This window comes from Schistocerca americana, chromosome X, assembly GCF_021461395.2.
Source record: "Schistocerca americana isolate TAMUIC-IGC-003095 chromosome X, iqSchAmer2.1, whole genome shotgun sequence".
Taxonomy (NCBI): domain Eukaryota; kingdom Metazoa; phylum Arthropoda; class Insecta; order Orthoptera; family Acrididae; genus Schistocerca; species Schistocerca americana.
Genome location: NC_060130.1, coordinates 725,373,481 through 725,394,578, shown reverse-complemented (window position 1 = coordinate 725,394,578; position 21,098 = coordinate 725,373,481).

Here is a 21,098-nt window from a genome sequence, read left to right as displayed (position 1 = left end):
CCCTAAATCACTCCAGGCAAATGCCGGGATGGTTCCTTTGAAAGGGCGCGGCCGACTTCCTTCCCCGTCCTTCCCTAATCCGATGAGACCGATGACCTACCTGTTTGGTCTCTTCCCCAAACAATCCAATCCAATCCATCCTATGGCTCCAGCTGTTAGACCCTCTTCACTAGTTGGTTAGGCCACTGCCATTTCAATCCGAAAACTCTCTAAAAGATGTTTCTCTTGTTTTTCTTTTTATCACCTCCGCTCTACTCTTGTACCCAGAAACGATTTCAGTAGTCTCACCGGCTGTTTTAACACGGTTGATTTCCAGAATCAGAATTTCAGTTTTTCACATTCTTTTCCAAACCAATTTTATAAATCTTTCACTGTGTAGCGGAGTGTGCGCTATTCCGAAACTTCCTGACAGTTAAAACTGTGTGCCAGATAGGGACTCGAAACCGGAACCTTGTCGTTAGTGGTTAATGCTTTAACGGACTGAGCTATGTAGGCGTGTCTCACGTATCACACTCAAAGCTTCAATTGTGGCTTCCTAAAGTCCACAGAGCCTCTCCATTCATGCTTTGTTCGACTAGCACTTCTAGAAGAAAATATGTAATTGCTTGATCACAGCCTAAGTGTCATTTCCAGAATGAAGAGAATCACCAGGAAAAGGAGAGTTTCCGTGTTCGAGTCCCAGTCTAGTGCACAATTTTAATCTCTCAGAAAATCACAAAAAAGTGGACACTCCACTGTAGAGTAGAAGATTCATACTGGAAAGTGCACCCAGACTCTAGTCAAGATATTTCCCAGCAATGTCATTTTTTCCAACAGATCTACACCAGCAAGCTAGCGAGGCAGGATAGGTTCTGTGAAGTTTGAAGAGCAGGACAGAGCAACTGGCAGGCTGTAGCCCAGTACAAGACTTTGAACACATCTTGTATGGTTATGGGAAACAACTTCAGAGATATTATATTGTCCGGGAAACTAAAGGGTGATCTACAGGTGTGGAACCACCATTCTAAAACAAAAGCAGATGTATAGACAGAAATTTAAAGTCAAGTATTATTGGGCCGGTGAGTTGGAGGACCAATAAGGCAAAGTTATTAAGATGACGGTCATTTTAGAAGTCGTCATCTTTGATGCAACATATAATTTTCAAAGGAAAAGTGGTCATGTGACGTGTCATACAGATAGAGAATTACGCGATAAAAACCATTGTGACTTTCATTTGGGCAAGGCTATATACGTTTTCGAGTTATGTCGCATTTTGTACAGAGCAAGGTAACCACTAACGACAACTATTATCTCTATCATTCACGTTTCAAAAGGTGTGAGAATCAAACTGGAGCAATACTCTTGTATCTTCCTTTTATACCCATATACACCACTGGCCATTAAAATTACTACACCAAGAAGAAATGCAGATGATAAACGGGTATTCATTGGACAAATATATTATACTCGAACTGACATGTGATTACATTTTCACGCAATTTGGGTGCCTAGATCCTGAGAAACCAGTACGCAGAACAACCACCTCTGGCCGTAATAGCAGCCTTGATACGCCTGGGCATTGAGTCAGACAGAGCTTGGATGGCGCGTACAGGTACAGCTGCCCATGCAGCTTCAACACGATACCACAGTTCATCAAGAGTAGTGACTGGCGCATTGTGACGAGCCAGTTGCGCGGCCACCATTGACCAGACGTTTTCATTTGGTGAGAGATCTGGAGAATGTGCTGGCCAGGGCGGCAGTCGAACATTTTCTGTATCCAGAAACGCCCGTACAGGACCTGCAACATGCGGTCGTGCATTATCCTGCTGAAATGTAGGGTTTCGCAGGTATCGAATGAAGAGTAGAGCCACGGGTCGTAACACATCTGAAATACAACGTCCACTGTTCAAAGTGCCGTCAATGCGAATAAGAGGTGCCCGAGACGTGTTAACAACGGCACCCCATACCATCACGCCGGGTGATACGCCAGTATGGTGATGACGAATACACGCTTCCAATGTGCGTTCACCGCGATGTCGCCAAACACGGATGCGACCATCATGATGCTGTAAACAGAACATGGATTCATCCAAAAAAATGACGTTTTGCCATTCGTGCACCCAGGTTCGTCGTTGAGTACACCATCGCAGGCGCGCCTGTCTGTGATGCAGCGTCAAGGGTAACCGCAGCCATGGTCTCCGAGCTGATAGTCCATGCTGCTGCAAACGTCGTCGAACTGTTCGTGCAGATGGTTGTTGTCTCGCAAACGTCCCCATCTTTTGACTCAGGGATCGAGACGTGGCTGCACGATCCGTTACAGCCATGCGTATAAGATGGCTGTCATGTCGACTGCTAGTGATACGAGGCCGTTGGGATCCAGCACGGCGTTCCGTATTACCCTCCTGAACCCACCGATTGCATATTTTCCTAACAGTCGTTGGATCTCTACCAACGCGAGCAGCAATGTTGCGATACGATAAACCGCAATCGCGATAGGCTACAATCCGACCTTTATCAAAGTCGGAAAAGTGATGGTACGCATTTCTCCTCCTTACACGAGGCATCCCAACAACGTTTCTAGAGGCAACGCCTGTCAACTGCTGTCCGCATCTCGTGGTCGTGCGGTAGCGTTCTTGCTTCCCACGCCCGGGTTCCCGGGTTCGATTCCCGGCGGGGTCAGGGATTTTCTCTACCTCGTGAAGGCTGGGTGTTGTGTGCTGTCCTTAGGTTAGTTAGGTTGAAGTAGTTGTAAGTTCTAGGGGACTGATGACCATAGATGTTAAGTCCCATAGTGCTCAGAGCTATTTGAACCATTTGTCAACTGCTGTTTGTGTATGAAAAATCGGTTGGAAACTTTCCTCATGTAAGCACGTTGTAGGTGTCGCCACCGGTACCAACCGTGTGAGAATGCTCTGAAAAGCTAATCATTTGCATATCACAGCATCTTCTTCCTGTCGGTTAATTTTCGTGTCAGTAGCACGTCATCTTCGTGGTGTAGCAATTGCAATGGTCAGTAGTGTACACAGCAGCCGTTCTCCTGGGGGACAGCTTATCCGGACAGGATCATCTACTTGGCGTAACAAGAAAAGTGATTCATCAGATCAGGCGGCACGTTGCCATTAATTCACGTTTCAATCTCGATTATCCTGGATCCACTACTGTCGTAATTGACGGTGTGGCCGCGTCACTATGGCAACACGTAGGGGGTGTCCTCTACGGAGCCCAATGTTCGGCAATGTGCAATGAAGGGTGGGCTCCGATACGTTTGTGCTTGTGGCGGCATTGTACGTTGTCGTCAGATCTGCCACAGATCGCCATCTATTCTACTTTATAGAGCGGGCAAGTGTCCGATTTCTCCGCTCTGTGATGAGGCGAGAACATCCAAAACACGTGGTTTTACTGTACTTCAACGTATTTCCATAGATGTTCACGAACGTAGTACGCGAACAGGCGACTAGCTTCAACGTTAAAGACATGCTCTTTCCCAGGCCCTGGGCCATAACAAATTGCCTATCGTTACAGTTGCTTATGTCAGTGGATATCCCCGTTCTTAACGCCACCAGGCGGCATTCAGTCTCGCGGTAAGCAGAGGCTCATCAGATTATTTGAAACCGATTGCTATAGTCAAGCTTTGGTCACTCTTCACAATTTTTACTTCTCCCCCTTCTCCCCTACCCGCATCCCTCAACTTCCCTCCACTACCAGACTGACGATTCCTTGGTGTCTCAGGATGTGCCCTTCTAATCTATCCCTTCTTTCAGCATAGTGGTGTCACAAAGCTTTTCTTTCTCCAATACGGTTTATTCCTTCTTCACCAGTTATCCGACCTACTCATCAAATCTTCAGAATTTTTCTGTAACATCACATTTCAAAAGCTTCTATTGTCTTCTTGCCTGAACGTTTTATTGTCCACGTTTCACAATCGTACAAAGCTACAGTGGAAACAAATACCTTAAAAAAACTCTCCAGTCATTTAAATTTTTATTTTATACTAACAAATTTCTCTCCTTCATAATATCCAGTGATAGCCCTCTTACTTGTCTTCATCTGTTATTTAGGTGTCCAAACAACAAAACTTACCTACCACATTTGGTGTTTTACTTCATAATATAATTTCCGCAGCATCGCTTGATTTAATTCGACTACATTTCATCATCTATGTTTTATTTTTGTTGATATTCATCTTAAAATCTATTTTGCAGACACTATCTATTCTTTACAACTGCTGTTCCAAGACCTTTGCGATATCTGACAAAATTACGTTACAGGAAGAATTCAGTCTCTATTTCTCCCCTCTGACCTTTAATACGCTTTTCAAATTTCTATTTGGTTTACTTCCCAGCTTACTCAACGTACAGAATGAATGACGTTGGGGCTGGTTTACAACCCTGTCTCGCTGCCTTCTGATTCCCTTTCATGTCCTTCGACTCTTTTAACTGCACTCTGATTTCTATCCAAGTTGTAGATAACTTCTCGCTTCCTATACTTTATCCCTGCTACTGTCAGAATTTTAAGGGACGTATTCGAGTCAACATCCTCAAACCTTTTCTCTGAATCTACAAATGCCATAAACATATACTGAAGAGCCAAAAAAACTGGTACACCTGCCTAATATCATGTAGGGTTCCAGCATTGAAATCTGCAGGAATTTGCGGAATGGTTGCACTTCTGTCACATTGAACGATTCTCTTCAATCGTTGTTGGTCCCGTTCTAGAAGGATCTTTTTCCGGCCGCAGCGATGTCGGAGATTTGATGTTTTGCCAGATTCCTGATATTCACGGTACACTCGTGAAATGGTCGTACGGGAAAATACCCACTTCATCGCTACCTCGGAAGTACTGTGTCCCATCACTCGGGGGACCACGTTCATACTCACTTAAATCTTGATAACCTGTCATTGTAGCAGCAGTAACCGGTCTAACAACATCTCCAGACACTTGTTGTGTTACACAGGCGTTGCCGACCGCAGCGCAGTATTCTGCCTGTTTATATATCTCTTAATCAGAATACACATACCTATAACAGTTTCTTTGGCGCTTCTTGTCTTTCTTCAGTCCATCTTCTAAGATAACTCATAGGGTCAATATCACCGCGAGTGTTCCTACATTGGCCCGCATCTCGTGGTCGTGCGGTAGCGTTCTCGCTTCCCACGCCCGCGTTCCCGGCGGGGTCAGGGATTTTCTCTGCCTCGTGATGGCTGGGTGTTGTGTGCTGTCCTTAGGTTAGTTAGGTTTAAGTAGTTCTAAGTTCTAGGGGACTGATGACCATAGATGTTAAGTCCCATAGTGCTCAGAGCCATTTTTTTTTTGTTCCTACATTTCTCCGGAGTCCCAACAGATCTTCGCCGAGATTGGCTTCTGCCAGTCTTCCCTATTCTTATGTAAATAATTCGTGTCAGTAATTCGCAACAATTACTTATTAAACCGTTGGTTCTGGAATATTCACATTTGTTAGCACCTGTGTACTTCAGAATAGGGTTCTTTACATTCTTCTTGGAGTCTGAGAGTATTTCGCCTGCCTCAAATATCTTGCACTCGCGGTGGAATAATTTTGCCATGGTTGGCTTTTGCAAGGGTCTCAGTAATTCTAAGGGAATGTAACCTGCTGCAGGGTCCGGGAAGACTTCAGGTCTTCCAGTGCTCCGTCAGACACTCCTGGCAGTGTCATATCTCCTGTTTGAATTTCATTTACACTGAGGTGATGAAAGTCATACGATAGCGATATGCATATATACAGATGGCGGTAGTATCGTGCACACAAGCTGCAAAACGGCAGTGCATTGGCCAGAGCTGTCATCTGTACTCATGTGACTCATGTAAAAAGGTTTCCTACGTGATCATGGCCTCACAATGGGAATTATCAGACTCTGAACACGGAATGGTAGTTGGAGCTAGACGCAGGGGATATTCCATTTCTGAAATCGTTAACAAATTCAATATTCCGAGATCCACCGTGTCAAGAGCGTGCCAAGAGTACCAAATTTCAGGCATTACCTCTCGCCACGGACAACACAGTGGTCGACGACATTCACTTAACGATCGAGAGCAGCGACGTTTGCGTAGAGTTGTCAGTGCCATCAGACGAGCAACACTGGGTGAAATAACCGCAGAAATCAAGGTATGACGGACGAAGAACGTATATGTTAAGACAGGGCGGCGAAATTTTTCGTTAATGGGCTATGGCAGCATACTGCCGACGCGACTGCCTTTGTAAACAGCACGATATCGCCTGCAGCGTCTCTCCTGCGTTCGTGACCATATCGGTTGGACCCTAGACGACTGGAAAACCGAGGTCTGTTTAGACGAGTCTCGATTTCAGTTGGTAAGAGGTGAAGGTTAGGTTCTACAGCCGCGCAGACCCCACGAAGCCATGGACCCAAGTTGTCTACAAGGCACTTTGCAAGCTGGTGGTGGCTCTATAATGATATGGGCTGTGTTTGCATGGAATAGACTGGGTCCTCTGGTCCGACTGAACCAATTATTGACCAGAAATCGTTATCTTCCGTTATTGGAGACCATTTGCAGCCATTCATGGACTCCTTGTTCCCAACCAACGATGGAATTTGTTATGTAAGACAATGCTCCACGTTACCAGACCACGACTGTTAGCGACTGGTTTGAAGAAAATTCTGGACAATTAGAGCGAATGAATTGGCCACTCTGATTGTCCGACATGAATCCCATTCAACATTTAAGGGACATAATCGAGAGGTCAGTTCGTTCACAAATCCTGCACCGGCAACACTTTCGCAATTATGAGCGGCTATAGAGGCAGCATGGTTCAATATTTCTGCAGGGGACTTTAAACGACTTTTTGAATCCATGCCACATCGAGTTGCTGAACTGCGCCGGGCAAAGAAAGGTCAGACATGATACTAGAAGGTATTCCATGACATTTATCAACTCACTGTACTTCCTCTTCCATTTCTGCAATAGTGTATTGATGTTGATTTCCTATGTATAACCCTTATGTCTATTCCTTATACTTCTCAGCCTTTAGTTCTTTGAACAGTGTTGGCTTGTCACCTGCACTCGCGATATCCATACAGTTGATTCTTCCTTTTCCAAAGTTCCCTTTAATTTTGTAGCAGTCGAACTCTTTCTTTCTCCTATTCATACATGCTTCTAGAGCTTTGAATTTTTCCCCTAGTCATTCCTATTTTTTGTACTTTCTGTCAGTCTCATTATTTAGACATGTGTAACCCCCATTTCCTGTTTCATGTGCTGCATTTCTATATTGTTTCCTTTCGTCGATTTAATTCAATGTCTGGTACGTGACCCAAGGTTTTTTATGGACCCTGTATATTTGCTCCCTTGATGCTCTGCTATCTTCACCATTTAATGTCTCGAAGCTACCAGTCATCTTCTGTTCAATTCCTTCCCACTATTTCAGTCAATCGATGCCCAATATTCCCTTTGAAACCTTCAGCAACCTCTGAATCTCTCAATTTATCCAAGTCTCATCTCCCTAATTTCCCACTTTTATGCTATTTCTTTAGTTTTTATCTGCAGTTCACTGCCAATTAAATATGGTTGGATCCACATCTACCCTTGGAAATACCTTATACTTTAAAATTAGGTTTTGTAAATGTGTCTTACCATTATACCGGGTTGCCCAGGAGTCTCCTCCTGACTGCAAACATTCTTAACACATAAAATATGACCACACACACACACACACACACACACACACACACACACACACACACACACACAGACAAATACTTTTCAAATTGAATTACATGTAACATATTGAAGTTTTTGTGTATGTACATACTTACTGTTACTTTATTTGTTACAAGGCTCACTGATGTAACAACAGAGGGATTGGACACCATTTGCAAACAGCATCTCATCAGACCAGGAGTAAGACCAATGTGTCCTATGGTATTGTCGCGAAACAATCATTGTGAGAGATACAGAGGCGAGCAAATGTGCCGGAACTTACCCTAATTCACTACTACTAGCACCATGTCATGACAACCGCCTGTGTATAGCAATCAAAGTATTGCGCCATAATCTAAAATAAACTAAACTCCGTCCGAACAGGCCTTGGAAGGCCAACGGTACCCACCGGCCGCCGTGTCATCCTCAGCCCACAGGCGTCACTGGATGCGGATATGGAGGGGCATGTGGTCACCGCACCGCTCTCCCAGCCGTATGTCAGGTTACGAGACTGGAACCGTTCCTTCTCAATCAAGTAGCTCCTCAGTTTGCCTCACAAGGGCTGAGTGCACCCCTTTTGCCAACAGCTGTCAGCAGACCGGATGGCCACCCATCCAACTCCACAATCTAAGAGTGAAATTAAAAATTAAAATAACTTTTCCAAACTTTCTCAGTGTATGCTTCAGTATATTAATGTTAACGTTGAGAAGTCTCAGAATCATGGAATGAATATGTTTCGCTAACTACATTATTTTAAGAAAAAATAAGTGGCGCTAAATAATAAAGCTAGAAAGCTAAAAATTGTTCAGAATGTGCAAACGTATGTCACACTGAAGTGACAAGTCTCACCTTGATCGGAGCAATATTTTGGTCAAAATTGGCGTTTCTACAAAAATTTGAAGACGCTAAATATTAGACTCAGAAAGATGAAATTCGTACGTAGCCTCAGTTTGATATACAAACATTAACCATGTGACCCCATTAAGCTACCTCTATCAGTTTTCAAGTTGTACACTAAAAACCGGATTTGGAATAAAAACATTCTTATTTATAATAGATTAAAGAAATGGCTCTGAGCACAATGCGACTTAACTTCTGAGGTCATCAGTCGCCTAGAACTTAGAACTAATTAAACCTAACTAACCTAAGGACATCACACACATCCATGCCCGAGGCAGGATTCGAACCTGCGACCGTAGCGGTTGCTCGGCTCCAGACTGTAGCGCCTAAAACCGCACGGCCACTCCGGCCGGCAATAGATTAAGTATCATTTGTAATTCTTATAGAAAGTTCTAATTATAGCACTTGATTACATTCATTAAATAATACATCTGTACCAAGTTTCAAGACTTTATGGTACATAACAATCACTGCAAGGAATTTTAAAGAGGCAGTTCAGAGGTTATGATCTACTGTCGGTTCCATTCCTAAAATTCTGGCAGGCAAAGTTTAAATGGGGTCGAGCTAAAATTTTTCTGTAACTAAAGCAAATTTAAATCTAACTATAAAAAAATCATGAAGACCGTAAACTGTTAAACGATGGAGATATTAATTGATACATGTCCAAGAAAGGGGCCATTTAGATGCTGCTAACTGTGCTAGAGCGGTTGGCAGCAGGTTTTCCGTTCGGCGGTCCACTGTGCCCACATATAAATACAGCCAGAGAGACAGTGAGAGAAGACACTTTGCACCGAGCTGTCATCTGTTTACGTCTGTCAAATGCCAGCCAGCTATGTATGACGTCAGAGCTAGGCACTTACCAAACGCATATTTTTGGTAGAAGTAGGAAGTGAACTCGTGAGGGTTGTACACCGTCCTCGATCCGTTAGTTTTCGTGGAAGCAACTGTTTGTGTTTCCCCCATAATGTTCACAAAACCGCGTGGAAAGTGGCGAGATTGTTGACAACTTTTAAGGTGGGCAATTAACTTTTGGTGATTACAAGTCAGGGCGATATACTATTTTACTTTGATCTTCCCGTAGAAGTCGCCCCTGAGCTGTTAATAGTGCTTTTAGGGACATTATTAGTATTATCAGGAAAACTATTATTTTTTGTTCAAAATGTTCAAATGTCTGTGAAATCTTATGGGACTTAACTGCTAAGGTCATCAGTCCCTAAGCTTACACACTACTTAACCTAAATTATCCTAAGGAAAAACACACACACACACACATGCCCGAGGGACGACGCCAACCTCCGCCGGGACCAGCCGCACAGTCCATGACTGCAGCGCCTAAGACCGCTCGGCTAATCCCGCGCGGCTTATTTTTTGTGAGTGTGAACTTTTACTGAGTATATTAATCAGTTATAACGTAAAACTTTTGTTTATAGTCATAGTTCCTGATCCCACTGAGTAAATAGCCAGTAAGAACATTTTCTTTCAGTGAGTATGAAGAGTAATGTGGGTTTGGAGAGTGGCAATTATGGTCAGTATGTTCTCCACCGCTTTCTGGCTCACCGCAAAGATAGTTTTCAGGCTCTTGTAAACGGCGGTTTATATTATATACTATTTTACCTGGCACCCCACAATATCACAAGACACAGTCACCCCATAACAGTCTAGAGAGACTTCTAGACGGCATACCATAGACAGCCATCAGATGTTAAAGGCATCAAGATGTGGTATGCGAAGTTTAAGGAAACAGGGAGCGTCTGTGATTTCAATATAACAGGCACGCCTGGACCTAGTGTGCAGTTTAGACAGTGAGAGACGCTTTCGTAAGAAAGTCCCAAGAAATGATCCACAGAGCCTCACGTAAGTTGCAGATTCTGAAGACATTAGTGCAGCGCATCCTACATAGACAACTTCTTTTCTGTGCCCACAAAGTCCAGATTGTGCAGTCCCTCCAACCAACAGATTACAATGCTCGTTATGACATTGCTGTTGCCATGCTGGCTGAGGCTGAGGAAAATGATGACTATTTGAAACGTATCCTTCTCTCGGACGAGCCTACATTTCATTTGAACGGTGTTGTCAACCGACTCAGTGCTAGGATCTTGGGGTCCGACAATCCACATGCTGTGTTTGAAACTGTCAGAGAGAACCCTAAGCTTAACGTGTTGTGCAGTATTACCTCAATAAAATCATAGGACCTTTTTCTTCAGTGAAACAACAATCGCAGCCAATACCTATCTTGATACGTTGCAGTTATTCGTTGCACCACAGGTTAACGACATTCTACACTTACAAGGGGAGGCCACCAATTGTGAAATTCAGATTCGATTCATGCTGTGCATAATAAAAGCTCATGGCCAGAGGTGTAATGTGGCAAAGCACCAAGATGCACTTCTCAGCCGTTGTCGAGAAAATCGACAGTTAAAAGAAACCATTGCGGTGAAATACTCTCTACGACTAACAATTTTCTACAGCGTCGTGGCACAGCGGTAAGCGCTGGGGTTCGTAATCCGAAAGTCGCCGGATTGAATCTCGCGCCATGCAATTTTTTTTATTATTAGTTTTTTGTAATTCAACTATATATATATATATATATATATATATATATATATATAAAGTATTAATGAATTGCTTATGCATGTTGGTGAAGGCGGATCGCTCTCCAATTGTACCGCATCCATTTTTCCGTTTGTTTAACAGGGTATACCAAAGCTTTCACGTCCGCACTGATTTTCGACGATGTTGTAAGTTGCGCTAGGGACCGCATCTACCTTCTTTCGAAGTTAGCAGGCAACTACGCTGTTATGCGGCGGCTCGTTTCGGCCCATTCAACATCTGTCCTTCAAGTGTAACGAGCGAGTAACGGAGTTTATATTTCATACCTGCCACAGCAAATTTGTGTTCGTGGGGTTTCTATTTTAATTCGAACGTTTGACTTACGCTATACGTATTCGTCTCGGAATATAGTTTCTACGTCTTCCGTTAACTATACGTGGTTAACATTATGAAGACAATTAATAACATTTGTGAAATACAACTTTGTTTGCGGAAAACATAATGATGTTCGAAGTCGCCAGTTTTTCCACGACAAACGACTTTCAACAACTTATTATATGCATAATTGTTGCAACTGATTGCCGGGAATTATATACAGGGTGTTTCAAAAATGACCGGTATATTTGAAACGGCAATAAAAACTAAACGAGCAGCGATAGAAATACACCGTTTGTTGCAATATGCTTGGGACAACAGTACATTTTCAGGCAGACAAACTTTCGAAATTACAGTAGTTACAATTTTCAACAACAGATGGCGCTGCGGTCTGGGAAACTCTATAGTACGATATTTTCCACATATCCACCATGCTTAGCAATAATATGGCGTAGTCTCTGAATGAAATTACCCGAAACCTTTGACAACGTGTCTGGCGGAATGGCTTCACATGCAGATGAGATGCACTGCTTCAGCTGTTCAATTGTTTCTGGATTCTGGCGGTACACCTGGTCTTTCAAGTGTCCCCACAGAAAGAAGTCACAGGGTTCATGTCTGGCGAATAGGGAGGCCAATCCACGCCGCCTCCTGTATGTTTCGGATAGCCCAAAGCAATCACACGATCATCGAAATATTCATTCAGGAAATTAAAGACGTCGGCCGTGCGATGTGGCCGGGCACCATCTTGCATAAACCACGAGGTGTTCGCAGTGTCGTCTAAGGCAGTTTGTACCGCCACAAATTCACGAAGAATGTCCAGATAGCGTGATGCAGTAATCGTTTCGGATCTGAAAAATGGGCCAATGACTCCTTTGGAAGAAATGGCGGCCCAGACCAGTACTTTTTGAGGATGCAGAGACGATGGGACTGCAACATGGGGCTTTTCGGTTCCCCATATGCGCCAGTTCTGTTTATTGACGAAGCCGTCCAGGTAAAAATAAGCTTCGTCAGTAAACCAAATGCTGCCCACATGCATATCGCCGTCATCAATCCTGTGCACTATATCGTTAGCGAATGTCTCTCGTGCAGCAATGGTAGCGGCGCTGAGGGGTTGCCGCGTTTGAATTTTGTATGAATAGAGGTGTAAACTCTGGCGCATGAGACGATACGTGGACGTTGGCGTCATTTGGACCGCAGCTGCAACACGGCGAACGGAAACCCGAGGCCGCTGTTGGATCACCTGCTGCACTAGCTGCGCGTTGCCCTCTGTGGTTGCCGTACGCGGTCGCCCTACCTTTCCAGCACGTTCATCCGTCACGTTCCCAGTCCGTTGAAATTTTTCAAACAGATCCTTTATTGTATCGCTTTTCGGTCCTTTGGTTACATTAAACCTCCGTTGAAAACTTCGTCTTGTTGCAACAACACTGTGTTCTAGGCGGTGGAATTCCAACACCAGAAAAATCCTCTGTTCTAAGGAATAAACCATGTTGTCTACAGCACACTTGCACGGTGTGAACAGCACACGCTTACAGCAGAAAGACGACGTACAGAATGGCGCACCCACAGACTGCGTTGTCTTCTATATCTTTCACATCACTTGCAGCGCCATCTGTTGTTGAAAATTGTAACTACTGTAATTTCGAAAGTTTGTCCACCTGAAAATGTACTGTTGTCCCAAGCATATTGCAACAAACGGTGTATTTCTATCGCTGCTCGTTTAGTTTTTATTGCCGTTTCAAATGGCTCAAATGGCTCTGAGCACTATGGGACTCAACTGCTGTGGTCATAAGTCCCCTAGAACTTAGAACTACTTAAACCTAACTAACCTAAGGACAGCACACAACACCCAGCCATCACGAGGCAGAGAAAATCCCTGACCCCGCCGGGAATCGAACGCGGAAACCCGGGCGCGTTTCAAATATACCGGTCATTTATTTATACACACACACACACACACACACACACACATATATATATATATATATGTGTGTATACACACATTTGAATTACAAAAAACAAATACTAAAAAAAACAAAAAAAGGGTTGCATGGCGCGAGATTCGATCCGGCAACCTCCAGATTACGAACCCGAACGCTTATCGCTGCGCCACGACGCTGTAGAAAATTATTAATCGTAGAGAGCATTTCACCGCAACGGTTTCTTTTAACTGTCGATTTTCTCGACAACGGCTGAGAAGTGCATCTTGGTGCTTTGCCACACTACACCTCTGGCCATGAGCTTTTATTATGCGCAGTATGAATTGAATCTGAATTTCACAATTGGCGGCCTCCACTTGTTAGTTTTCTAATGGGACGGTGCGCCAGCTCATTGGGGGTTAGATGTTCGTGTCTATTTGGATACAACATTTACAGGAAGATGGATCGAGGGTGGTGATCCATCAACTGGCCTCCACTTACTCCGGACATAACGCCACCGGATTTCTTCCTATGGGATTATGACAAGTACCACGTTTATCAAATCCCAGTGAAAGGAACTGCAGCATTACAGTACAGAATTACTGATGTCATAACATCCATCTCTTACGAAATGTGGACCAGCCGCCGGCCGCTGTGGCCGATCGGTTCTAGGCGCTTCAGTCCGGATCCGCGCTGCTGCTACGGTCGCAGGTTCGAATCCTGTCTCGGGCATGGATGTGTGTAATGTCCTTAGGTTAGTTAGGTTTAAGTAGTTCTAAGTCGAGGGGCTGGTGACCTCAGATGTTAAGTCCCATAGTGCTCAGAGCCATTTGAACCATTTGTTGACCATCACATGGGTGGAAGTGGAATATCGGAAGGATATTCTTCGGGTAAAGACATGGGCACTCGTCGAAAGTTATTGTGTGTGTGTGTGTGTGTGTGTGTGTGTATGTGTGTGTGTGTGTGTGTTTGTGTACACAAAAATTTGAGTATGTTATCTGCAGTGCAAGATAAAAGATTTGTGTTTGTGTGTGATATTTCCTGCCTCATACATGTTTGTAATCAGGGAAGGACTCCTGAGACACCCTGAGTATTTTAGCTGAAGTCTTTCAGTGTCTCCAGGTCTATTAATACCGAGAGGTTGCGCTCAGTTCTATCGTCATAAATCATAATTACGTCAGTGTAAACTCTCTGCATCTACATCTGCATCTACATAGGTACTCCGCAAGCCACCCTACGGTGCGTAGCGGAGGCTGCCCTGTACCATTACTACTCATTTCATTTTATGTTCCACTTGCAAATAGAGCGAGGGAAAAACTATCGTCTATATGTCTCCGTATGAGCTCTAATTTCTCGTATCTTATATTCGTGGTCCTTACGAGTAGTGTATGTTGGCGGCAGTCAGCTTCAGATGCCTGTTCTCTAAGTATTCACAATAGTGTATCTCGAGAAGAACGTCGCCTTCCCTCCAGGGATTCTCATATGAGTTCCCAAAGCATCTCCGTAACACTTACGTGTAGTTCGAACCTACCTGTAACAAATCTAGCAGCCCTTACATCAATCCGATCTGGTACGGATCCGAAAAACTCTAGCAGTACTCAGAATAGGTCGCACCAGCGTCCGATATGCGGTCTCCTTTACAGGTGAATCACTCCTTCCAAAACTTCTTCTAATAAACCGAAGTCGACCATTAGCCTTCCCGCCCATAGTTCTTACATGCTCGTTCCATCTCATACCGCTTTGCAACGCTACGCCCAGATGTTTAAACGACTTGACTGTGTCAAGCAGAACACTAGTAATACTGTATCCGAAAATTACAGATCTGTTCTTCCTACTCATCCTCATTAACTTACGTTTTTCCACATTTAGAGCTAGTTGCCATTCATCATACTCTCTACTTCGACACCGTACCACACATCACAGAATCATCAGCAAGCAACCGCAATACTGCCCACCCTGTCCGCCAGATCATTTACACTATGGTTTCAAAGGTATTCGGACACCTGGCTGAAAATGACGTACAAAATAGTGGCGCCCTCCATCGGTAATACTGGAATTCAATATGGTGTTGCCCCACCCTTAGCCTTGATGACAGCTTCTATTCTCGCAGACATACTTCCAATCATGTGCTGGAAGGTTTCTTGGTGAATGGCAGCCCATTCTTCACGGAGTGCTGAACTGAGGAGAGGTATCGATGCCGGTCGGTGAGGCCTGGCACGAAGTCGGCGTTCCAAAACATTTCAAAGGTGTTCTGTAGCATACAGGTCAGGACTCTGTGCAGGCCAGTCCATTACAGGAATGTTACTGTCGTGTAACCACTCCGCCACAGGCCGTGCATTATGAACAGGTGCTCGATCGTGTTGAAAGATGCAATCGCTATCCCAAAATTGCTCTTCAACAGTGGTGCTTAAAACATCAGTGTAGGCCTGTACTGTGATAGTTTCACACAAAACAAGGCATGCAAGCCCCCTCCATTCTAGGCGCTTCATTCCTGAACCGCGCTGCTGCGACGGTCGCAGGTTCGAAACCTGCCTCGGGCATGGATGTGTATGATGTCCTTAGGTTAGTTAGGTTTAAGTAGTTCTAAGTCTAGGGGACTGATGACCTCAGATGTTAAGTCCCACAGTGCTTAGAGCCATTTGAACCATTAGAAGCCCCCTCCATGAAAACACGACCTCGCCATAACACCACCATCTCAGAATTTTACTGATGGCACTACACACGCTGGCAGATGAGGTTCACCGGGCATTCACCATACCCACACCCTGCCATCGGATCGCCACAGTGTACCGTGATTCGTCACTTCACATAACGTTTTCTCACTGTTCAATCGTCCAATGTTTACGCTCCTTACACCAAGCGAGGCGTCGTTGGGCATTTACCAGCGTGATGTGTGGTTTATAAGCAGCCGCTCGACCACGAAATTCACGTTTTCTCACTTCCCGCCTAACTGCCATAGTACTTGTAGTGGATCCTGATGAAGATTGTAATTCCTGTTACACATACGACCCTCTTCAACTGTCGGCGGTCTCTGTCAGTCAACAGACGAGGTCGGCCTGTACGCTTTTGTGCTGTACGTGTCCCTTCACGTTTCCATTTCACTATCACATCGGAAACAGTGGACCTAGGGATGTTTGGGAGTGTAGAAATCTCGTGTACATACGTATGACACATGTGACACGCAATCAACTGACCAAGTTCGAAGTCCGTGAGTTCCGCAGAGCGCCCCATTCTGCTCTCTCACGCCGGCCGGTGTGGCCGAGCGGTTCTAGGCGCTTCACTCTGGAACCACGCGACCGCAACGGTCGCAGGTTCGAATCCTGCCTCGGGCATGGATGTGTGTGTTGTCCTTAGGTTAGTTAGGTTTAAGTAGTCCTAAGTTCTAGGGGACTGATGACCTCAGAAGTTAAGTCCCATAGTGCTCAGAGCCATTTGAACCATTTTTGAACCTGTTCCATTCACGATACGTGCGCGGAAAGAAAGGTTGTCTGTAAACCTACGTATTAGATCTATTTACCCGTTGTGATCATTTTGTATGATGAATACGTGGGGAATATACTGTCCGGAATGTACTCCCTTGGAGTTCTTTTTTTCAACGGTAGACCTCTTCGCGATAAGCAACATCTCTCTAGTAACATCTAACGCCACTGGAGTTTGTTTCACATCTCATGCTGACAAAAGGATTGCGTACATACTGCTAGGCGTTGTATTTTACCTACCTCTTTCATAAATGTTACCTGCTAAGAGTCTTTAACTGACAAGGAATTCTAGCCTGGCGTATGCTTTTCCCTACATTCTGTTTTATGTATTCACTTCGCTTTAGGTCGCTCCGGATAGTCACTTACAGGTAGTTTTCTATTGTTGCTGTTTCTATTGATTTGTCGTTAATAGTGCAAGCTCACAGTATTGGATTTTTTGGTTTGTTTTTGCAGACCACGCTACATTAACTTATATTCAGTGTGAACTCCCAGTCCCTGTACCAATCACCTATCCTCTACAGTTTGCTACAGTCTTCTATCAATACTGCCTTCTCAAAGGCAATCGTATAATCTTTGATCAGTTATTCTTGTACAATTTAATACAGCAAACGTTCACCAATCAATCATTTTCTGGAAGTAAACGACCTTGTAACCACATTCTATTGTTACTCACAGTAAATATCGATATCTTATGTTCTTCTATTCGTATGCAGATTTTTATCCTCACAGCTTGATGTTATTGGCAAGAATACTACAAATTTCAGAATTCAATTAAAGCATATCTGCTAGTACACGAAAAATCGCACTCCATCAACCTAACATCAGTAATAAAACGACTGAAGGGAGCAGGACTTAACACGCCTGCTCCACTCCTCTGCAACACGTAGTGTATGCATATAACCGTTACAAGTAATAACAGTAAACCTGTTTATAAGTTATTGTGACAGGATGCAGGTAAGAGAGTCTTCGGAAAACCCACCTGCGCACAGATGCGTGACTGTCACTGCAACCTGACTCGAGAGAGTAAGTGCTGCCACCGGCTGCGAGCCTACTGAGACACTCTCGCCAGTAGCGCAACAGCTACATGTGCACCACATAACAGACGAAAGATGCACAGTATTCAATTTCCAATACCACCACAGTCTTTCCACGAAAGCTGTGGGGAGGTTCTACATTAGTTCTGCGGAGCCGGTATACAGATCACACTGACACATGACTATTAATAGCTCCCGACGACAGCAGTGGGGACAAGTGTTCTAGGAAGTATTAGACTACGGAATGGATTGTTCCAGTTTTTGATCCCGCATGAATAAATCATAGATTTTTTCTGTCAACGTTTTCGATAGTATTAATGTTTCTTCGTGTTGAGTCAAACACTCTGGTTATACACTGAAGAGCCAGAAAAACTGGCACACCTGCCTAATATCGTGTAGCTCCCCCCGAGCAAACAGAAGTGCCGCAACACGACGTGGCATGGACTCGACTAATATCTGAAGTAGTGCTGGAGGGAACTGACACCATGAATCCTGCAGCGCTGTCCATAAATACGTAAGAGTACGAGGGGGTAGAGATCTCTTCTGAACAGCACGTTGCAAAGCATCCCAGATATGCTCAATAACGTTCATGTCTGGGGAGTCTGGTGGCCAGCGGAAGTGCTTGAACTGAGAAGAGTGTTCCCAGGGCCATTCTGTAACAATTCTGGACGTGTGGGGTGTCGCATTGTCCTGCTGGAATTTACCAAGTCCGTCGGGATGTATAATAGACACGAATGGATGTTTACGTACGTTTCACCTGTCACAGTCGTATCTAGACGTATCAGGGGTCTTATATCACTGCAACTGCACACGCCCCACACCATTCAGAGCCTCCACCAGCTTGAACAGTCAGTCTCCTGCTGACATACAGGGTCCATGGTTTCATGAGGTTGTCTCCATACCCGCACACGTCCATTCCCCAAATACAAGATGAAACAAGACTCGGCCGACCAGGCACCATATTTCCAGTCATCAACAATCCATTGTCGATATTGACGGGCCCAGGCGAGGTGTAAAGCTTTGTGTCGTGCTGTCATCAAGGATGCCGGCCGCGGTGGTCTAGCGGTTCTAGGCGCGCAGTCCGGAACCGCGCGACTGCTACGGTCGCAGGTTCGAATCCTGCCTCGGGCATGGATGTGTGTGATGTCCTTAGGTTAGTTAGGTTTAGGTAGTTCTAAGTTCTAGGGGACTGATGACCACAGATGTTAAGTCCCATAGTGCTCAGAGCCATTTGAACCGTTTGAATCATCAAGGATACACGAGCGGCCGTTCGGCTCCGAAAGCCCATATCGATGATGTTTCGTGCAATGGTTCGCAGGCTGACACTTGTTTATGGCTCAGCATTGAAATCTGCAGCAATGTTCGGAAGAGTTGCACTTCTGTCACGTTGAACGATTCTATTCAGTCGTCGTTGGTCCCATTCTTGCAGGATCTATTTCCAGCCGCAACGATGTCGGAGATTTGATGCTTTACCGGATTCCTGATATTCAAGGTAAACTTGTGAAGTGGCCGTACCGGAAAATCCCCACTTCATCCGTACCTCGGAGATACTGTGTCTCATCGCTCGTCCTCCGACTATAACACCACGTTCAAACTCACTTAAATCTTGATAACCTGTCATTGTAGCAGCAGTAACAGATCTAACAACTGCGCCAGACACTTGTTGTCTTATATAGGCGTTGCCGACCGCAGCGCCGTATTCCGCCCGTTTACATATCTCTGTATTTGAATACGCATGCGTATACGTTTCTTTGGCGTTTTTGTGTCAGTCGCTGCTTGATATTGTCTTCCTCTTTAGTCACGGCACTTTAAAAATCCATTAAGTTGGCTACTGAATCAATAATACGATGGCTATTCGGAATGTAATATCCGATTGGTAGCGAAATGGAAACCAATGCGAAAATCCACAATGTCTTATTTGCATCAGTGAACTACATCTCCCAGCTGCTTCTCTACATAGTCGCCGCTCCGACTTAGACATTTGTCGTAGCGTTGTACCAAGCTTATAATACCCTCTCCACAGATGGCAGCGGTATGTGCTTTCCGCCAATTCTCTACGCTGGTCTACAGCTCATTGTCTGTGCCATAATGTTGTCCTCATAGCCAGCGGTTCATGTGAACAGATATGAAACTCAGTGGGAGCCAGTTACGGGTTGTATTGTGAATGATCAAACACTTCCCCTTCGGAAACGCTGCAGGAGCCTCTTCATTGCCCTTGCAGAGTGCGACCGGGAATTGTCATGAAGAAGGGAACGCATGAGAGTTGCGTTATGTGGACTGCATGACATCAGGCGTAATCTGTCATCAGGCTCTCATACTTGGTGGGAGACACTAATTATCTAGGTATATTTACGTGAACACTGTCCGACCGAACTAAAGAGAGCGACGTGACGCGATCGACGGGCATACTAGAGACACTGACAACACATCTGTGCAAAGCATCACCGGATTTTACTGTGGTTTCTATTTAGCGCCCGATCGGACCTTACTTTCTGAATATCCCTCGTAGTTTGTAGTCTGTGTTATCGATTTCTACGTAGTTTACATGTAAGTTAACCACTCTGGCAAAACAACTTGTCGTTAAATATTATTATTCCACAGTTTTTAAAATCTCAGCAAACCACTTCCCAGCTTCTAGATGCATACTATCTCGTGGTCGTGCGGTAGCGTTCTCGCTTCCCACGCCCGGGTTCCCGGGTTCGATTCCCGGCGGGGTCAGGGATTTTCTCTGCCTCGTGATGGCTGGGTGTTGTGTGCTGTCCTTAGGTTAGTTAGGTTTAAGTAGTTCTAAGTTCTAGGGGACTGATGACCATAGATGTTAAGTCCCATAATGCTCAGAGCCATTTGAACCTAGATGCATACTGTGGTATTCTTACACTGAAGCGCCAAAGAAACTGGTATACGCATGCGTATTCATATACAGATGTACGTAAACGGGCAGAATACAGTGCTGCGGTCAGAAACGCCTATGTAACACGACCGCTAATGTGTGTGAAATCTTATGGGACTTAACTGCTAAGGTCATCAGCCTCTAAGCTTACACACTACTTAACCTGAATTACCCTAAGGACAAACACCCACCCATGCCCGAGGGAGGACTCGACCTCCGCCGGGACCAGCTGCACAGTCCATGACTGCAGCGCCCTAGACCGCTCGGCTAATCCCGCGCGGCATAACACGGCCGCGTGGACCGGCCGCGA